This window comes from Stenella coeruleoalba (genome assembly GCF_951394435.1).
Source record: "Stenella coeruleoalba genome assembly, chromosome: X".
Lineage (NCBI taxonomy): Eukaryota > Metazoa > Chordata > Mammalia > Artiodactyla > Delphinidae > Stenella > Stenella coeruleoalba.
Window position 1 is genome coordinate 111,891,464 of NC_137152.1, and position 19,984 is coordinate 111,911,447.

The window sequence follows — 19,984 nt, forward strand, 5'->3', positions numbered from 1 at the left end:
GAGGCCACAACAGTGAGAGGACCGCGTACGGCAAAAAAAAAAAGAAAAGAAAAGAAACAACTTTTGACCAGAAAATGGTGGATTTCTTCCTAGCGATCTGCACATTACCCAGAACCCTCTAGGTTATTGCAGTTATTAATAAAATTCCAAATATGTCAATAACAATTTGCCAACACCATAGTGTGTGTGTGTGTGTTTTAAGCAAGCACTTTGGCAAATTCCTCTCTTTATTCCCTTGGGACAGAATCATAGGTTTGTCAAAGGGAATGGGCTGGTGGGCAGCCCTTCGGCAAGTTTTGCCTGAACTTTTCCATTGTTGGTGTGCATGCATTTGCACAAAGGAGAATATGATCCAGGGAAAGCAGCCCACACCAAGAGTGGGGATGACTGAAAAGGCATTTGATGTCTCATGTATTTAGAGGAGATTCAAAATACAAACGTTTGCTCATAGTTGCAGTGAGGAGAGGGGTCAACATTAGCTTAACAATGTAATACACTGAGTCTTGTCTACTTTCTAGAGGGGGAAGAAACAAAACGTATTTAGCAGAGGCAGACCTTTATGTAATTAGCTCTGATGTAAAGATTTCTTGTCTTTTGCAGCTACACGGCTTTAAGAGAGTTCCTGGTACCTGAAGTCCAGCTCCTACTGGGACTAATTCCATCCAGACAACTCCAAGTATGTTCATTAGGCGCTGATTAGGTTTCACACAGGTGGGGAAAGTTAGGGGCACAGATAGAGAGGCGGTGCTGATTGTGTTAAGCATAAAACACCATCTGTTTCCCACGTAAGAAAAGCAACTGCATCCATGCTCCTTGAGGGCTACCAGGCCACTGTTGAAGCTGTCGCTCCCTCCTTTACTTGCTTTCATTCTCCAGCTACATTTACAGGTCTCAAAACAAGTTGGTAAGAATTAAGAAAACACAAAATATCTGAAGGCTGTTGAAAAGGATGCTAAGTTCTTAACCATCACTTTCAGTCTTGCTGGTCAGAGTGGATGGGAATTTTTTTTCCCTAATGCAAGCATTGTACTTGGCATGAAAATAGAGTCCTACGTTGATTCCTTTTCAAGTGTAAGGAGTTTTTTTTCCCCAAGGCAAACAGCCTGCCCAGTTAGCCAGCTCTTCAAGGCCCTTTAATATTGTTTTGTTTGGGACCAAAGAATGCAAATGAGCTGACACGCAGATTCCCCTTTTCTAAGAAGATAAACAGCCTGGAGTCGCCTGGGGGAGGAGGGGCAGCAGTTGACGGAGTGAGCTGATGGGCACTTGAGTTCACCTGATAAGGGGTCCCCGCTACTTTGTTGCTTGCCCACACAGAGCCAGGGGCTCACAATGCTGCGCTCATTCCCTCCAGCTTCCCAGAGCAAACCACCGCACCACCTGGCCTTTCCCCATTCACCATTTCTCTTGCCTGCTGAAGAAAACTTTCCTGCCCAGCAGGTGGTACGGGGGGGGGCCATAGTGCGGTGCAAAGCTTGTCCCCACTTCTGCTCTTCAATTCATGACCTCACTGGCAAAGGGTCCCATCTTTATTATTGTAAGAGCTCAGCAAAGCCAGCTGGAAGCCAATCAGCATGACTCCCGCCCCCACCCCAGGCAAATGAGGGGAGCAGGCAGCCTGGCCCTAGCGTCGTGGCCAGCGAGCCATTCTGGGGCTCCCCCGGTAAACGTCAGTTCTGTGGGTGCAGCGTGGGGTGTGCAGCCTGCGGCCGGAATGGGGGGAGAGGAGAGCCTTGCCGATGCCTGCTCCCATCGGATTCTCTGGGGCAGCTTTGCTGTACTTCTGGGGGAGTAAGCCCCCAGCATGCTCTGAGGGCAGCTGCAGTGGGGGAAGGGATGCCTGTCACCACTCTTAGAAACAAAGGGCTGAGACTTCTTCACCATGGAGTCTGATGCTGGGTAACTAAACCTCCCAGCCTCCTTTCTGCAGCACAGCGGTCCTGGCTACTTCTTACGGTGGTCACTTTATATACATATGTAGGGCATGGCCTCAGCAGGAATGCTTCCCAAATTGGAAATCAGTTTTCCAATAACGTGACCCCTCAGTCTGCTCTTTGCCAATGATTAGTAATGTTATTCCTAACCTGGCACTCAAGGCCCTCCACCATCCAACACTCACTCGCTACACCTCTTACCTGATCTCTGAGGGATCCAGGTTTAGTTCTCTAACCCTTCTGAGCATACCTCCACCCTCGCGTCTGAACATATGCCATTTCTTCTGACTGGAATGCCCACATTCTATTCTTCCTTCCATTAAGTTCCAACCTATTCCTCAAAGGGCATTTAAGCCTTCTCCAAGTCTGTCAGACTATTTAGACCTCTTCCTCCTCTGAATACCTCTGGCATTGTCTGTTTTCCTTTGGGGCACTTAGCATATGCCTGCTGGGATTCTTTTTTTTTGGTAACATTTTAATTAATTAATTAATTAATTTTAACATCTTATTTGGAGTATAACTGCTTTACAATGGTTTGTCAATTTCTGCTGTATAACAAAGTGAATCAGCTATACATATACATATATCCCCATATCCCCTCCCTCTTGTGTCTCTCTCCCACCCTCCCTATCCCACCCCCTAGGTGGTCACAAAGCACTGAGCTGATCTCCCTGTGCTATGCGGCTACTTCCCACTAGCTATCTATTTTACGTTTGGTAGTGTATATATGTCCATGCCACTCTCTCACTTTGTCTCAGCTTACCCTTTCCCCTCCCCGTGTCCTCAAGTCCATTCTCTACATCTGTGTCTTTATTCCTGTCCTGCCCCTAGGTTCTTCAGAACCGTTTTTTTTCTAGATTCCGTACATATGTGTTAGCATACGGTATTTGTTTTTCTCTTTCTGACTTACTTCACTCTGTATGACAGACTCTAGGTCCATCCACCTCACTGCAGATAACTCAGTTTCATTGCTTTTTATGGCTGAGTAATATTCCATTGTGTGTATGTGCCACATCTTTTTTTTTAACATCTTTATTGGAGTATAGTTGCTTTACAATGGTGTGTTAGTTGCTGCTTTATAACAAAGTGAATCAGCTATACATATACATATATCCCCATATCTCATCCCTCTTGCGTCTCCCTCCCACCCTCCCTATCCCATCCTTCTAGGTGGACACAAAGCACCGAGCTGATCTCCCTGTGCCATGCAACTGCTTTCCACTAGCCATCTATTTTACATTTTGTAGTGTATATATGTCCATGCCACTCTCTCACTTCGCCTGCTGGGATTCTTAATGTGTGTCTCTCATGATTTTATTTTGCCTCTACCAATAGATTGTTAGCTTTCTGGAGGCAGAGGCTTTTTCTTATCTCCCTTATAGAACTTAGCACAGTGCTAGGAAAATAGTAGGGACCCAGTAAATATCAATTCATTTGGCCACTTGTAGGTTCACAACCCTTGATAGCATGGGTTAATGTTTCTTTTTCCTATATTGGGCCTTTTCCCTACCATAAAAAGGGACGAGATGGGAAGAGAAACTAAGGTTTGTGTGTGTGCAGTGTATGGCTCACACACATACATACCTACCTCATTTATTCCTTTTGGTAATTTAATGAGGGTTGTTATCCCCATTGTATAGATAAGGAAAACTGAAGCTCAGAGAGAGAAATGATTTGCCTAGGTTTACACAGCTAGGAAGTTGCAGTGCTGTATTTGAATCCAGGTTGGTCTGATGCCAAAGCCAACGTTTTTTCTTCTATTATAGCGACTCTCGTGTACCAGGGCCCAGGTAGGTGATGGGGGTAGGAACTGAAGTCTAGAAAGAATAGAGTTTATTTTTTATTATTCTTCAAATATGATTCAGCAAGCATTTGCTGTTTAGTAAAGCATTTGGTACACACTGTATTGGATACTAGGAGGGATACAGAGAAGACTAAGATAAAATCCCTGACTTCTGGGGCTTCCCTGGTGGCGCAGTGGTTGGGAGTCTGCCTGCTGATCAGGGGACACGGGTTCGTGCCCCGGTCCGGGAGGATCCCACATGTTGTGGAGCGGCTGGGCCCGTGGGCCATGGCCGCTGAGCCTGCATGTCTGTAGCCTAAAAAAAAAAAAAAAAAAAATCCCTGACTTCTCGGAGCTCAGCATCTCACAGAGGAAAAAATACCTATTGAATCAAATTCTTATAAAAAGCTAGCTCTGAAATAGAGCTATAGGTTAATGAGGAAATGAGAGAAGGATAGATTTTGACTGAAATTGTTGAAGTCATGTTGGAAAAGGTATAATTTTAGTTGTGTTTTAATGGAAATGTCAGATTTTTACAAGTAAACAGAGAGAGAAAGAACTTTCCAGATTAGGGGAAAGTTGGAGCAAAGAAACTAAGTTTGGAAGGGCCCTAGATGAATGTTCGGGTAAGGATTCGCTCCGGAGCCCAGCACCATCAGCTGAGTAGTGTTGCAGTCACAAAATCCTGGTTGGAGAGATGCTGTCTTGTTCTCTTGTCCTACGTCTAGGGCACAATCCATCTATAAATGAATAAGATTCTTGGTCTCAGTGATGATAGTACCTGAAGTCTTAAACTCAAGCAGTGAAGAGCCCATCACAGTGGCCTATGAACCTCTCCTCTGACTCAATGAATTGTTGCAGGGTCATGATTTCACAGACACTGTATATCCATATTTTTTTCTTCTTGATTGCCATATTGAATGATTATAGAAGGGAAATTCCTAATTAGAAGTAATTCAACAAGGCACATTAAAATTCCACAATCCATTTCCTTTAAAGTTGATGGGAAAGTTTCTTTGGGGAAAAATAGGTGAGTGCACGATTTTTAAATCATAGTAATTCTAACCATGAACAGAGGCCCCTGAGCAAAAGTCAACATTATGGACTGAATGTTTGTGTCTCTCCAAAATTTGTATACTGAAATCCTAACCCCACAATGTGATGGTATTAGGAGGTAGGGCCTTTGGGAGGTGATTAGATCATAAGAATGGAGCCCTCATGAATGGGATAAGTGCCCTTATAAAAGAGACCCCAGAGAGCTGTCTTCCCACCTACACCATGTGAGGACACAGCAAGACAGACATCTGTGAACCAGGAAGCAGGTTCTCACCAGATGCTGAATCTGCCAGCGCCTTGATCTTGGACTTCCCAGCCTCCAGTACTGTGAGAAATAAACTTCTGTTGTTTAAGCCACCCATCTATGGTATTCTGTTACAGCAGTCTGAACTAAGACAGTCAACATGAGGGGGGAAAAGAGATCTTGTTTGTCTAGGATAAGAAATTCTGATTGTTCTCTTAACTGCCTCTCTAGAGGCAGTACGGTGTTCTAGAAAGAACATAGGCTTTGGAATCAGACAGACATGTTTTTAAATCCCAGCTCTGCAACTTAGTAGCTACATGATCAAGTTACTTTACCTCTCTGATCTGCATTTCCTTCATCTGTAAAATAAGGATGATTAAGAGCCTCCTTGTTAGGCTGTTGTGAAGATTAAAACAGATAACGCATATACACGTACCTGGCCCAGTGCATGGCATACAGTAAGGCCTTGATATATAATACTGTTATTTTGATTATATTTAGTAAAATTTTTCTGCTTCCAACACAGTTGCACCCCCCCCCCATTTTGATTATAGTCCACATGAAGGGTAGGGACCATGCTTGCTTTGTCTAGCACCTCATAGCATTACTGTTGTAGGTACTCACTAAATATTTGTTGAATGAATGGATGGAAAGAACAGCATCTAGTAAAGTGCATAATACCTAGCTGACACTTAGTAATTATTTGTTAAACTGACTTGCAACCAGCCCAATTGCATAAGGAACAGAGAAACGGAAAGCCCAAGAATCCTTAAGATTCTATCAGCCATCATTTTCTCACCAATCTTTGTAAATGGAAAGTTATGAGTTTCCCCTCTCTACCTTTTAGTGACCTGGTCTGTCATCCTCTCCAAAATGGAAGTTAAACAAAAGGGTCAAAAGCTAACTCCTCAATGGAGAATAAAAACTGACCAGTCACAAGCGTTTCCCTTTTTAAGGCAATTGCTTGCTGCTAACCTCTTGAAAGGAGCATCTGCTGGGAGGTTGAGAGACTGAGGTGCTCATTGCTTGCACTAAGATTGAAATATAGCTTTGGTCACATCCTGAGAGGCCTGAAATCTGCTTGGGATCCAACAGAGAGGAAAGGATAGTGTTTAATTCATTTTGGATGAAAATATAAATCTCTACTTTAGAATTGCTCTTTCTTTTCATTTGGCCCTTCTGCAGTTTGAAACCAAATCTTTAACAGTTGCTTTATGTTCACTATCAGCCAATATTTATATAAAAATGTCAGCCTTCCATAAGACTTAGATTTCTATCTTCATTAAGCACATATTTACTGAGCACCCTGCCAGGCCCTGGGACCCTTCTAGGGACTCACACGAGTTTGCTTAATCAATCCCAAGAAAGTCTTCATTTGGCTAAATGGCATCACAATCTTTGCATGCTAAATTTGATTCCAAGATTTTTAGAGATGCTTTCATCTTGTTTATGTCAGAGTGGGCAGCTGCCTCCACGGCTGCATTGGCAGGACAAGGAAAATAAGTCTAACCTAAAATATCCCTTTATTCATTCCCAGGCTAAAAATCTCTATCCTTAGTATCACCAACAAAGTCAGTAGCAAAGGAGGGAGCATTATCATTGTTGTAGAGGGCCCCAGGTGACAAAAAATAAGTTTTATCATTTCTGTTAACATGGTGGCCCAGGTTCCCTGGTCTACTGTGGTACATAGAAGCTTGGCCTCTGAAGGGTTTCTGTGAGGGGCAAGAATGGCTAACGCCACCTGAGGCGGGTGGGCGCTAGAGAATAGAATACTTAACTGAGCAACTGTGAAATAAGAGGGAATGGAAAAGATGCCTGAGGGTGGAGCCAGAGATACGTACATACTTCCACATGATCCTGTGAATGACCCTCTCTTGCAGGAAGTCAAAATGTAGTCTGAGTAACTTCAGGTTCAAATTCAATGAAACCCATACTTCGGGACCACTGCCTGCCCTTTTGTTTGAATTGAATGTTATTTTCTTTGTTTGTTTGCTTGTTTGTCTGTGACCTAAGTACATTAGTGGTGCTCTCTTTACAAAGATCAGCAGCATTATCCCCTAAACTTAAGTTCGGAGGTCAGGGTATCCTTTGTCCACAATAAAAACTCTGCCAAAGGTCTTCTCATATCTGGAAGAACTTCTCTCTCAGAGTTCTAGGGAGGGCATTTTCCTTCCTCTGAGATTCATTTGAACAAACTGAGAAGTTGACAATGAGCATGAATTGTCCTCCATTACCCATATGTCCACCTTATCCCATCTTGAATGCCACAGCTCTAAGTGTATAAAGGGGTCGGTACAGTGTGACGAGAAGGAGAGAGAGAATTGGCGAGAAAGCCAGAACAGAGGGAGTGGGAGATAGAGGGGGAGGGGGAGAGGGAACCAAGGGAATGACGAGAGCTTTAAAGCTGTATTTTGTTATATGCCAGGGGTTGTTAAAGGTCCAGATGATGTAGCAGTAAACAGAACAGACATAACCCTTGCTCTCATGGAGTTTACAGTCCAGTGAGGGACGACAGACAATAAGCAAGATTGCTTGATTGAAAGATTGAAAAACATAGTGTTAAGTGTAATGGAGAAAAGTAAATTAGGCAAGAAGAATAACAAGCGTGAGACAGGGACTTGATCAACAAAGAAAGCCTCACTGAGAAGGTGACATTTGGGACACTTTCTCAGCTATTTCCTAACGCACAGTTCTTGGTCAGGGTCAATGCTGTCCACCATAAATGCTGTGGTGGCAGGAAATTGCAGGATATGGGGCGATGAGGCATGGTTCCAATGGAAACAGCAACTCCTCCAGTGGTAAGTGTTCTTAGAGGTCATCTCCTCCAGCCCCTGTATTTGAATATGGTGGTCAATGACTTGCCCAAGCACATAGGCAAGTGAGGAGCAAAGTTAAGAAAATAAATCACTTTTCTGATTCCTAATCCAGTGTCCTTTTCATGTTACCTAGGGGTAATAGGATACAGGTATTTCTTCTTACCCCCTTCAGAAATAGAAAATGTGGATATTACTCCCTAACTCAGTTATTCTCAGCCTTAAATGCATATGAGAATCTCCTTGGAAGCTTGTTACAAATGAAGATACAAGGGCCAACTCCAGAGGATTCTGACACAAGATGGTTCATCGATCTCACTTTGAGAACCCCGTCTAGACCCTCGAGTAGAGAAGAAGACCCTTTTATCAGAGTTTTGTCTTCAGTCATTTTCATATCTCACTTTCTCACTAAGGATAATTTTAAGTCACTGCATTTGTCCAGCAAGTCTTATCAGATTTTCTTGAAATTAGTCACCATTCTTCTCACCTGCATTCTCTTAGACTCTTCTGTTATGTTCATTAGTCATGTGAGCATTTGGACTAGAAATATCTACAGAATAGGTACTGTGAAAAAATATAGTGGATGTGAAGTTGAAAGATAGATTTGAAGGCAGATGATAGAGGAGCTTTAATGTCAGGCCAAGGAACTCAGGATTAAATCTATTGAACAGGCAGCCTTTGTGACTCTTCAAGAGAGACGTAATGTTAGCAGATTTGTTTTATCAGAGAAATAAGTCAGGCAAGACTGTGTAGGATAGATGGTGCTGGGCAACTAGTGGCAGTAGGATAATTTTAGGAGGTAAATTCAAGATTGCAGGCAAGAGTAGAAATGAGCTATGCCTTATGAGGATGAACAGGGCAGTGCAAGCTATTGGAGGGGTTAGAATCCACAGTACTTGATGACAGATTGGCTGTGCATCGTAAGAAAAGATAAAGGAGTCAAAATGACTTGAAACCTTCTAGGCTTGCAGTGCCTGGATCAGAGATAGGAACCACTGCGTGAAGAGCAAATTTGTTACAGGACGAGGTAATGGCTTCAATTTGTGCCACGTTAATCTTGACATGTCGGTATGATACACATGTGGAGGTATCTGGTCAAGAGAGGGGTTAGGTTTTGCGATCTGGATGTGGCAGTGATTATTCAACAAAATCTACTGAGCACTTACTGTGTTCCAGACACTATTCCAGGTGCTTGGTGTACATCAGTGAACAAACAGAAAAAAATCCCCTTCTTTAATGTAGCTGACATTCTAGCAGGGATGAGGTGTTGGGGGACATTAATAAACATAATTAAATTATCTCATAAGTCAGAACATGATAAGTGCTATGGAGAAAATAATTGAGATCAAGGGAATGCCTATGGCAGCCCAGGAAGAGAGGGATACAAGGGGAGAGCGCAGAGTGAGAAGCAAAGAAGGCTAAGGGCAGACCCTTTGGGACATTAACATTAAGAGTTTGATGGAGAAACAGAAGTGATTAATCAGCAGAGGAGGTTAAAAGTGAAATAAGAAGACTGAGAGGAGTATAAGGGAATATAAGGGAGGAAAATGTTTCTATCGGAGGGTGAGTATCAAGTGGTAAATTATGCCAATGCATCAAAGACAGAGACGAGGCCATTGAGATTGGAAACTATGAAGCCATCAGTGGAGTGGCAGAAGCCAACTCATAGGTGTGGCATTTACTTTATAATATGGTAGGTGCTTGTAGGAGATTAAAGAAAGAATGATAAAAAAGAGATGATGAATGAAGGCAACTTCGTTTAAAGTTTATAAAATAAAAGGTAGAATTGGAATTGGATCTCTAGTTAGGAAGAAATAAAGTTATGGAGCATATTTTTGGTTGAGGGGGGGTTAGTAAGGAAGACTTGAGAGAGTCTGCTGGCTGAGAGGAAGGACCCAATGGGAAGAGAGAGTGTGATAATTTAAAAGAATGGAAAACTAACACATCAAAGTAGAATCAAAAGCATAAGAGGGATTTGTTTTTTTAAGCTGATAAAATTGTTGGGGTTAACTTTGGAAGAAAAAGCAATACATAACAGGAGACAAGGAAAAGAGAGGTTGGGTAAAGATATGGGAAGATTGTGCTGGGAAGGAATGGGAGTTGAATACATTTATATTTTGTAACTTGACGCTTGAAAAGCATGAAAAGGGTCCGAGAAAAACAATTGTGAGGGAACAAAGAAGAGGATTGGGCAGCAGGGTGCTGGGTCCAACTGGGGTTGTATATATCAGTGTGTAATGGGGCCACTCAGCATGAGGAGTTGCATGTGTGTGTTCACTAGATCTTTATAGATGGGGAGGATTAAAACAATAGGAGTACACCCAGGATTGAGTTTAGAGTGTAGTTTCAGAAGACGAAATTAGGGATAGATTGTTCTTGAATTTGGAGTAGAAATGGTTGACCCTGGTTTCCAGAATGGGTAGAAATGGAGGTGAAAGCTAGTGGTATTAGGAAAATAGAATAGGGAAGTTTCCAAGGAGTGGAAAGTCCTACGAGGTGGGAGAGTATGTTTAGTGAGAGCAGAGCAGAAGTCTCCTGTCGGAGGCTGAGGTAATAGGGAGAAATTTTAAGATTTAAGATTTCAGCGCTACAGCCATTTCAGGTGATAACAAGGTCATGGTGTGGCCAGTGACTTGATCACTAAAAGTGAAAGAAGATGAAGGTCAGTGGAACAAAGGAGGTCAAGGCCAGTGTCATGAGTAAGTCATCCACGCGAAGATTGAAGGTGTTCAAGAAGAGGGCATACATGGAAAGAAGATGGTAATCTGGATTCCAAAACGTTCAGTGAATGCAGCGGAGCGCTTGAGATCTAGAGATGACTGTGAAGAGTATTTATCAGTCAGATGATGACGACTTCAGAAAAGGAGGAGTTATTGATGAAACGAAGTCTAGAAAATACAGTGAGGATTCTGGAAGCTCCTACCGGTCTTCTTTACCCCAGGATATATGGAGTGTGGATGAAGGAAGAAACTCCAGAGCTTTGCTAATTCACGTGTGGCGTGTGGACCAGCAGCATCCAGAAACGCCTGGGAGCTCGTTAGCTGTGTAGCATCTCCAGTCCTCCCCCGATCTACTGAATCAGAATCTGTGTTTTATCCAGCTCTTCATGGGATTAATATACATACTAAAATTCAGGAAGCGCTGAAGGAAGTGTCATTATCAGAGGAAAGCTAAAGTTCGGTGGAGTAAAAGAAACTTTTCAAAAGATGTATTAACAAGGCCTAGGGGTAGATGTAGTTGACCTAAGTGGAGAACTAACCAGCTATAATTGGAACTAAGATGTGAACTTAAAGTGCTAAGAGTTTCCACCACAGGTGGGGTGGACCCAGGCAGATGATCTTTGTCCTGGGTTAGCTTCAGGTGGTGGAGGGAACTGGGCTGGCCGTGGCCGCCCAGGCAATTGGTGAACGTTCCTAGAACCTTTAGCACTCATTGTACGAAGCTGGGGTCGTGCCTGAGGTCTGGTGGAGTTGTTTATAATAATGAGGCTCCTTGCTACGGAATGGAATTGATATTGAAAGGCAATGTGAGCATTTCTTGTTAGTTGAAGGACTAGATTAATTCCTTAATGAAGTGATCTTTTTTTTTTTTTTTTTTTTTTGCGGTACGCGGGCCTCTCACTGTTGCGGCCTCTCCCATTGCGGAGCACAGGCTCCGGACGCGCAGGCTCAGCGGCCATGGCTCACGGGCCCAGCCGCTCCGCGGCATGTGGGATCCTCCTGGACCGGGGCACGGACCCGTGTCCCCTGCATCGGCAGGCGTGACTCTCAACCACTGCGCCACCAGGGAAGCCCAAGTGATCTGTTTTGAGACCATAGGGCACAAGTGTGCAGTGATAGTGCCAGCCAAGTTCTTTACAGAATTTTTGCCCCGGTAATTTTGAGATGAGCCTGGGAAAAAGTTGAAGATGTCAACAAATGCCAGAGGACAAAGGTACTTTCAGCTAAAAACTTGTTTGAGTTGCCTTTACCTTTTCAAAGCTCTGTGTACTGCCTTTTATCTTTCTGTATTTACTAGCCTCATCATTTCCCCTTCCAAATAAGAGGTGAATATTAATCTAGGCAATATTGATTAAAATACCCTAAAAACGTAAAGCCTTAAAAGTTAAACATATACTGGCTGAACATATGTGCATGTAATAGTATCAATATTGAAAGCCCCTGCTGTGAGAAGCCATTGCAAAGCATTTTTAGCAGACTTACTTCTGGGATCACTAATGATTAATTAGTGTGTATCATAATGTAAAGCAAATGTCACCCTAGCTACCTGGGGTTGCTGTCATTTGAGAGTGGAGTGATTTCCTGTTCATTACCAACAGTAAAATGAAAACTGCCTGCCATCTTGTGGAAGATGGTGGGTATCTCACACCCAGAGAAAAAATAAGCAAGTTTTCTAGACTCTTGCATGTTCTCTTGGGGGTTTTCATGGATGCATTGTTTCCTGTAGAGAAGTATAGTAAGGATTAACATCTCAATTAAAAATTGCACAATTACATTTCCTTTCTCATCACATATTTTGAAACCATGGCATTTAGCCTGAACAGAAAACTGATAGTGTCTCTCTACCGGGTGGTTGCTTCTTGAAGAATTGTGAGTTGGCTCGACATGTTCAGTTTATTGGCTAGCCGCAAGAGAAATTGTAGCTGAATGAGTATTTCATATCGCTAGCTCAGAAGCAGAGTACAGACTATGGAAGAGTGAACTGAATGCTTTTTCGATTGAAGCAGAATTCTTGGAGCACTCAGGAATATAACCTGCTCCTCAGGGACCTTCACACGGTTCTGCCCAGGGCAGCCCTCAGCTCAGCTGATTACTGTAACTTGCTCAATCCCAGGGAAATGTGTGTCCTGGGGAACAAATAGTTATTCCCTAACTCCAACCACAATTGAGAAAATAATTGAATCAGTAAAGGGCTGCTTGGAGGAGACAGGTGGGTAGAGCAGTGGGAGGAATTGGTGTTTGGAAGGAGCAGCAAAATAAGGCTCTCCGCAAGTTCCTTAACAGGTGGCTTTGGTCATTTTGAGGTGGGAGGGTGTTAAGTGGCTCTTTCATTAAATTGACTGGTCAATTTAGTCAAAGTGGTCAATTTGGTAAACCTGTATAGATCCAGTCAGAGTCTTTTTCATGGGCACTTTGGCAACGTGGATTCAATCCAGTCTTATATGTCCAGTTCTTAGTCCTTAGTAGTGCATTTTATCTATCTATCTATCTATCTATCTATCTAACATCTGTTGACTTTAAATATCAAATTGGACTTCTGGTTTTCAAGTACATATATGTATTCCTGACTTTCTTATAGTAACGTAGGAGCTGATCTTAGCGATATCAAATTTTATTTTTAAAACATGGAAGGAGATGACATATTAAAAATAATATATATCTGTTGATGCATAACTTAGGACAGTTTTGACAAGAACTTAAATTATTTTTGCTACTTTGCAACCTGTATTTTAATTGAAGGACATCCATGCAAGCATTCTACAACAAATTATAGAGTCATCAAAAATAATAGAATGCTCTCAAACATTTATTATTAAGGAACCAGGTTATATATGAGCATGTAGTCAAAACTTGTATTTCTCCAATGGTTGGACATTTGGAAGGGTAACTCTACAATTTGCTACATACTACAATTTCATATAGCACCTAGTTACTGAGTAAACAATTGTGAAAGTGTTCACTTAGTTTTGAATCACCCTGTATTGTCACAGTTGCACCATCAAAATTGAAAGGAATAAAAAATACTACACTCAATCAGAAAATGTATCATTTGGTGACCTTTCTTCTTACTTTTAATCCAGTTTCTTTACTTCTTAGAATTTCAAAATGTGCCTCCCTCATTATAAATTCTGATTTGAGCATTTTTATACCTATAAGTTAACTAGAAATAGGAACTATATCTCCCAGGAACCTCAGTAGCGTTTTGACACAGTAATAGCCCGTGGTAAAGAAAACAGTTCAAGTGTCTTGTAGTGGTGTCATTCTCTCGTTGGATGTGTGGCACAAAAGTACATTTTTTGATAGAAAGCATGAAACCTGATTTGTAGATTGAAACCAAACTAATGGGGAAAAATTCTCATTTTCAGTTATGCTCTTGACAAGGTATGAGTTTTAAATATACACTCTTAAAATATGAATGAAGCTATGTATTTTACCTATAAGAATAAATGTCAACCATGAGCATTTCAATTTTCAAAGGTACTTAGAATTTAGTAAAGAACTGGAATTTTGGAAACCAAAATAAGAATTCATGTTTTCCAGCTGAGATAAAGCTTTCTGATGAGTGGAATATATTATAGGTCCAAAAGGTGCAGTGGTGAGAATAAATAAAATAATTTGCTTCCCAACTGCTGAAATCATGTAATACTCCTCAGTTTGATTGTTAACAAACTGCTGTTAAGGTTGTTCTAGGACCATTCAAACTGTGAGTTTTAGCTTTCTCTCCCTCAGCAGCAGATGATACACATCATTTAATGAAAGCAAGTTCATTAAATGTTTTACTCTTTATAATTTCTGGCTTCTGGTGATGGACAGAACTGTATTATAATAGGAAGTGAAAGTTATTGGTACAAAACCATTTTTTTTTCACTCATTGGGAAAGACCGGGTAGCTCATTTATGGTTATGCTACCCCGGGGCACAGCTATTATACTTTTAACTAATGGAAATACTCTATTAGATCTGAAACCATTATGCATTTTATTTGTTTATTAAAATAGTATTTAAAACTATATGTTTGTCACAGAAGATTACATACCAAACAGGAGAGCTGCAAAAAATAGCCTCTTTCTATAGTGAAGGATTAGAAATGATAACGAATGCATCTGCAATTTAAATTTCTTCTTCTATAGGTATTATCTCAGGTCCTCTTTGTGTGTTTCCTCCTGTTTTTCTTTGTGTTAGCTATGGCTTGTGCAATACGAAGACTCTGCCCTGCCTATGGCCCCCCAGTTGAGGCAGCCTTCATGACATCAGTGTCATCTTGTTCCTCCTCCTGATGTGCCTTTGTTTGATATGCGGTTTCATTTGGTGTCATTGTTTAGCTTAAGCAGTTGGCACTTGGGAAAGTCAATTCATCAAGTCAGGACTGACTGGGAAAAATATCACTTGCTAACACAGACGGCCCTATGTTTGGTTACTCAAAAATTGAACGTGGATTTCAGTCCTGATTAGAAAGAAAATCTTTGGTGGTCACACAGCTGCCAAGGTAAGGGGAGGTGCAGAGGATGGTTGGAGAGGCTTAGATGGGAAAAATCTTCAAGCAGGAATGACTTCAGGTGTCTAATATTTGTAGTCTTTAAAAAGGGGCATTTGAGAAGTGACAAAAGAGCCTGATACCTTATGGGGAGAGAGGACGCTGATTATACAAGGTCCCTAATTATATAAGTAGTGAAAAATTGATTCAATCGGTTGGGTATTTTGAAATTGTGACATCAAAGAACAGATCTAGTTGTTCTCCACCCCCAGCCCTGAGGTGACTAAAAGGAGTGGTTGTAGACACAGCCTTTTACCCCAGTGTTTAGTCTCTCAGATTCATGCTGATGGTTACAGTTTAAGACAGGGATGTAATTACATCTGTCAGACACCAGCATACTTTTTGATTTATTTCGTTTTCATTTGTTTGTTTATTTTGTCAATTCAGACAAAAATGTAGGCAACTGAGTAGAAAAAAATACCAGTTAAACTAATCATTTGGCTGGTTCTTTCCCTCCATTTACTGACCAGTTCTACAAAACCAACTGCTTCGGTAGCACTGTATAGATAAAGTCTGTGTCCCAGGGAGCAAACGCAAGACGAATTGGAACTTGAGTTGTGTATTTGCTGGCAACAAATGTTGACAACATGATTCGGTTGGGAGGGACACTGAGGTTGATTTAGGTTCAGTTGTTCATTCACTCATCCACGATGTTTCTTGAGCATCTACTATGTGGCAGTTCACTCTGCTGCTGATGAACAAGACAGATCAGTTCCTTGGATACAGAGACATTAAAGAGGAAGATAATAATACAGTGTGATAAAAAATGTGTAACTGTCACTTTGTGAAAACCTCCTTCCCTTCTTTAACCCCTATTTTCTCAGTCAGGATGGTTAGTGTCTGCTTCCTACACTCTCCCCCATCAGGTGATGCTTTGAAATTCTAAAATGTTGTAACACCAACACTTCTGTGCTATGTGACAGCACTTCACATCAACTTGAAACTGCCACTGAGTCTGGGAGCACACATGAAGGATTTCTCTGTGATTAGTTCCACAAAGGAAATCAATTGTGCTGCAGCCCAGCACCTGTGGGTCAGCTTTGCTTGCAGAATATCCTCTTGCCTGTGAAGTGCAAAAGGACATGTAATGGCCAGGATTTCTAGCTGTAGCTGTGGTTGGGTTCTTAACTCTTTTCTTACATCTGCACAGTGCATGCAGATCTCCTAGCCACCATCTCACCCTTAAACACAGCTTGAGATACTGTAACAATCGTTGCTACTTCAGAAGCCACCAAATATACATGCCTTAGTTTGTGTTGGAGGGTAAGCTCCAGGAGTAGTGAGACACAGCAAAGACCTCCTCAGTTTAGTCAGTCAAAACAGAAAACATTGGCTTTGGCCAATCCTAAGAAGTAAAGTGTCAATAAGATCACCTTTATTAATTTTAGTTTTTAAATTTTATTTATTTTTTTATACAGCAGGTTCTTAGTAGTTATCCATTTTATACATACTAGTGTATATATGTCAGTCCAATCCCCCAATTCATCACACCCCCAGCCCCCCTCCGCCACTTTCCCCCCTTGGTGTCCATACGTTTGTTCTCTACATCTGTGTCTCAATTTCTGCCCTGCAAACCAGTTCATCTGTACCATTTTTCTAGGTTGCACATACATGTGTTAACATACGATACTTATTTTTCTCTTTCTGACTTGCTTCACTCTGTATGACAGTCTCTAGATCCATCCATGTCTCTACAAATGACCCAATTTCGTTCCTTTTTATGGCTGAGTAATATTCCATTGTATATATGTACCACTTCTTCTTCATCTATTTGTCTGTCGATGGGCATTTAGGTTGCTTCCATGTCCTGGCTATTATAAATAGTGCTGCAATGAACATTGGGGTGCATGTGTCTTTTTGAATTATGGTTTTCTCTGGGTATATGCCCAGTACTGGGATTGCTGGGTCATTAGGTAATTCCATTTTTAGTTTTTTAAGGAACCTCCATACTGTTCTCCATAGTGGCTATATCAATTTACATTCCCACCAACAGTGCAAGAGGGTTCCCTTTTCTCCACACCCTCTCCAGCATTTGTTGTTTGTAGATTTTCTGATGATGCCCATTGTAACTGGTGTGAGGTGATACCTCATTGTAGTTTTGATTTGCATTTCTCTAATAATTAGTGATGTTGAGCAGCTTTTCATGAGCTTCTTGGTCATCTGTATGTCTTCTTTGGAGAAATGTCTGTTTAGGTCTTCTACCCAGTTTTGGACTGGGTTGTTTGTTTTGTGATATTGAGCTGCATGAGCTCTTTATATATTTTGGAGATTAATCCTTTGTCTGTTGATTCGTTTGCAAATATTTTCTCCCATTCTGAGGGTTGTCTTTTCGTCCTGTTTGTAGTTTCCTCTGCTGTGCAAAAGCTTTTAAGTTTCATTAGGTCCCATTTGTTTATTTTTGTTTTTATTTCCATTTCTCTAGGAGGTGGATCAAAAAAGATCATGCTGTGATTTATGTCAAAGAGTGTTCTTCCTATGTTTTCCTCTAAGAGTTTGATAGTGTCTGGTCTTACATTTAGGTCTCTAATCCATTTTGAGTTTATTTTTATGTATGGTGTAGGGAATGTTCAAATTTCATTCTTTTACATGTAGCTGTCCAGTTTACCCAGCACCACTTACTAAAGAGGCTGTCTTTTCTCCATTGAATATCCTTGCCTCCTGTGTCATAGATTAGTTGACCATAGGTGCATAGGTTTATCTCTGGGCTTTCGATCCTGTTCCATTGATCTGTGTTTCTGTTTTTGTGCCAGTACCGTATTGTCTTGGTTACTGTAGCTTTGTAGTATAGTCTGAAGTCAAGGAGTCTGATTCCTCCAGCTTGTTTTTTTTTTCCCTCAAGACTGCTTTGGCTATTTGGGGTCTTCTTTGTCTCCATACAAATTTAAAATTTTTTGTTCTAGTTCTGGAAAAAATGCCACTGGTAATTTGATAGAGATTGCTTTGAATCTGTGATTGCTTTGGGTAGAATAGTCATTTTCACAATATTGATTCTTCCAATACAAGAACATGGTATATCTCTCCATCTGTTTGTATCATCTTTAATTTCTTTCATCAGTGTCTTATAGTTTTCTGCATACAGGTCTTTTGTCTCCCTAGGTAGGTTTATTCCTAGCTATTTTATTCTTTTTGTTGCAATGGTAAATGGGATTGTTTCCTTAATTTCTCTTTCTGATCTTTTGTTGCTATTGTATAGGAATGCAAGAGATTTCTGTGCATTAATTTTGTATGCTGAAACTTTACCAAATTCATTGATTAGCTCCAGTAGTTTTCTGGTGGCGTCTTTAGGATTCTCTATGTATAGTATCATGTCATCTGCAAACAGTGACAGTTTTACTTCTTCTCTTCTAATTTGTATTCCTTTTATTTTTTTTCTTCTCTGATTGCTGTGGCTAGGACTTCTAAAACCATGTTGAATAATAGTGGTGAGAGTAGACATCCTTGTCTTGTTCCTGATCTTAGAGGAAATACTTTTCAGTTTTTCACCATTGAGAATGATGTTTGTTGTGGATTTATCGTATATGGCCTTTATTATGTTGAGGTAGATTCCCTCTATGCCCACTTACTGGAGAGTTTTTATTATAAATGGGTGTTGAAGTTTGTGAAAACCTTTTTCTGCATCTACTGAGATGATCATATGGTTTTACTGCTTCAATTTGTTAATATGGTGTATCACATTGATTGATCTGTGTATATTGAAGAATCCTTGCATCCCTGGGATAAATCCCACTTGATCATGGTGTATGATCCTTTTAATGTGTTGTTGGATTCTGTTTGCTAGTATTTTATTGAGGATTTTTGCATCTATATTCATGAGTGATATTGGTCTGTAATTTCCTTTTTTTGTAGTATCTTTGTCTGGTTTGGGTATCAGGGTGATGGTGGCCTCATAGTGAGTTTGCGAGGGTTCCTTCCTCTGCAATTTTTTGCCAGAGTTTGAGAAGGATGGGTGTTAGCTCTTCTCTAAATGTTTGATAAAATTCACCTGTGAAGCCATCTGGTCCTGGACTTTTGTTTGTTGGAAGATTTTTAATCACACTTTCAATTTCGTTACTTGTGATTGGTCTGTTCATATTTTCTATTACTTCCTGGTTCAGTCTTGGAAGGTTGTACCTTTCTAAGAATTTGTCCATTTCTTCCAGGTTGTCTGTTTTATTGGCATACAGTTGCTTGTAATAGTCTCTTAGGATGCTTTGTATTTCTGAGGTGTCTGTTGTAACTTCTCCTTTTTCATTTCTTCTTTTATTTGTTTTATTTATTTTATTTTATTTTATTATTATTTTATTTATTGGTACGCGGGCCTCTCACTGCTGTGGCCTCTCCCGTTGTGGAGCACAGGCTCCGGACGCGCAGGCTCAGCGGCCATGGCTCACGGGCCCAGCCGCTCCGCGGCATGTGGGATCTTCCTGGACCGGGGCACGAACCCGTGTCCCCTGCATCGGCAGGCGGACTCTCAACCACTGCGCCACCAGGGAAGCCCCATCATTTCTTCTTTTATTGATTTGAATCCTCTTCCTCTTTTTCTCCATGAGTCTGGCTAAATGTTTATCAATTTTGTTTATCTTCTCAGAGAACCAGCTTTTAGTTTTATTGATCTTTGCTATTATTTCCTTTGTTTCTATTTCATGTATTTCTGCTCTGATCTTTATGATTTCTTTCCTTCTGCTAACTTTCGGTTTTATTTGTTCTTCTTTCTCTAGTTCCTTTAGGTGTATGGTTAGATTGTTTATTTGAGATGTTTGTTTCTTGAGGTAGGATTGTATTGTTATAAACTTCCCTCTTAGAACTGCTTTTGCTGCATCCCATAGGTTTTGGATTGTCATGTTTTCATTGTCATTTGTCTAGGTATTTTTTGATTTCGTCTTTGATTTCTTCAGTGATCTCTTGGTTATTTAGTAACGTAT

The 19,984-nt window shown here is 41.0% G+C and overlaps 1 long non-coding RNA gene across 4 annotated transcripts in view; it reads left to right on the plus strand.

The window, feature by feature from the left end:
* Window positions 1-19,984, plus strand: part of LOC307180943 — a 510,594-nt gene that overhangs the window by 169,295 nt on the left and 321,315 nt on the right. For 3 of the 4 annotated variants that reach the window (XR_013825808.1, XR_013825809.1, XR_013825810.1), the window contains exon 3: window positions 601-676. The exons of the other annotated variant lie outside the window; for it this stretch is intronic. This is a non-coding gene — a long non-coding RNA (uncharacterized lncRNA). The remainder of the gene's footprint in view (window positions 1-600; window positions 677-19,984) is intronic. 4 annotated transcript variants of the gene reach the window in all.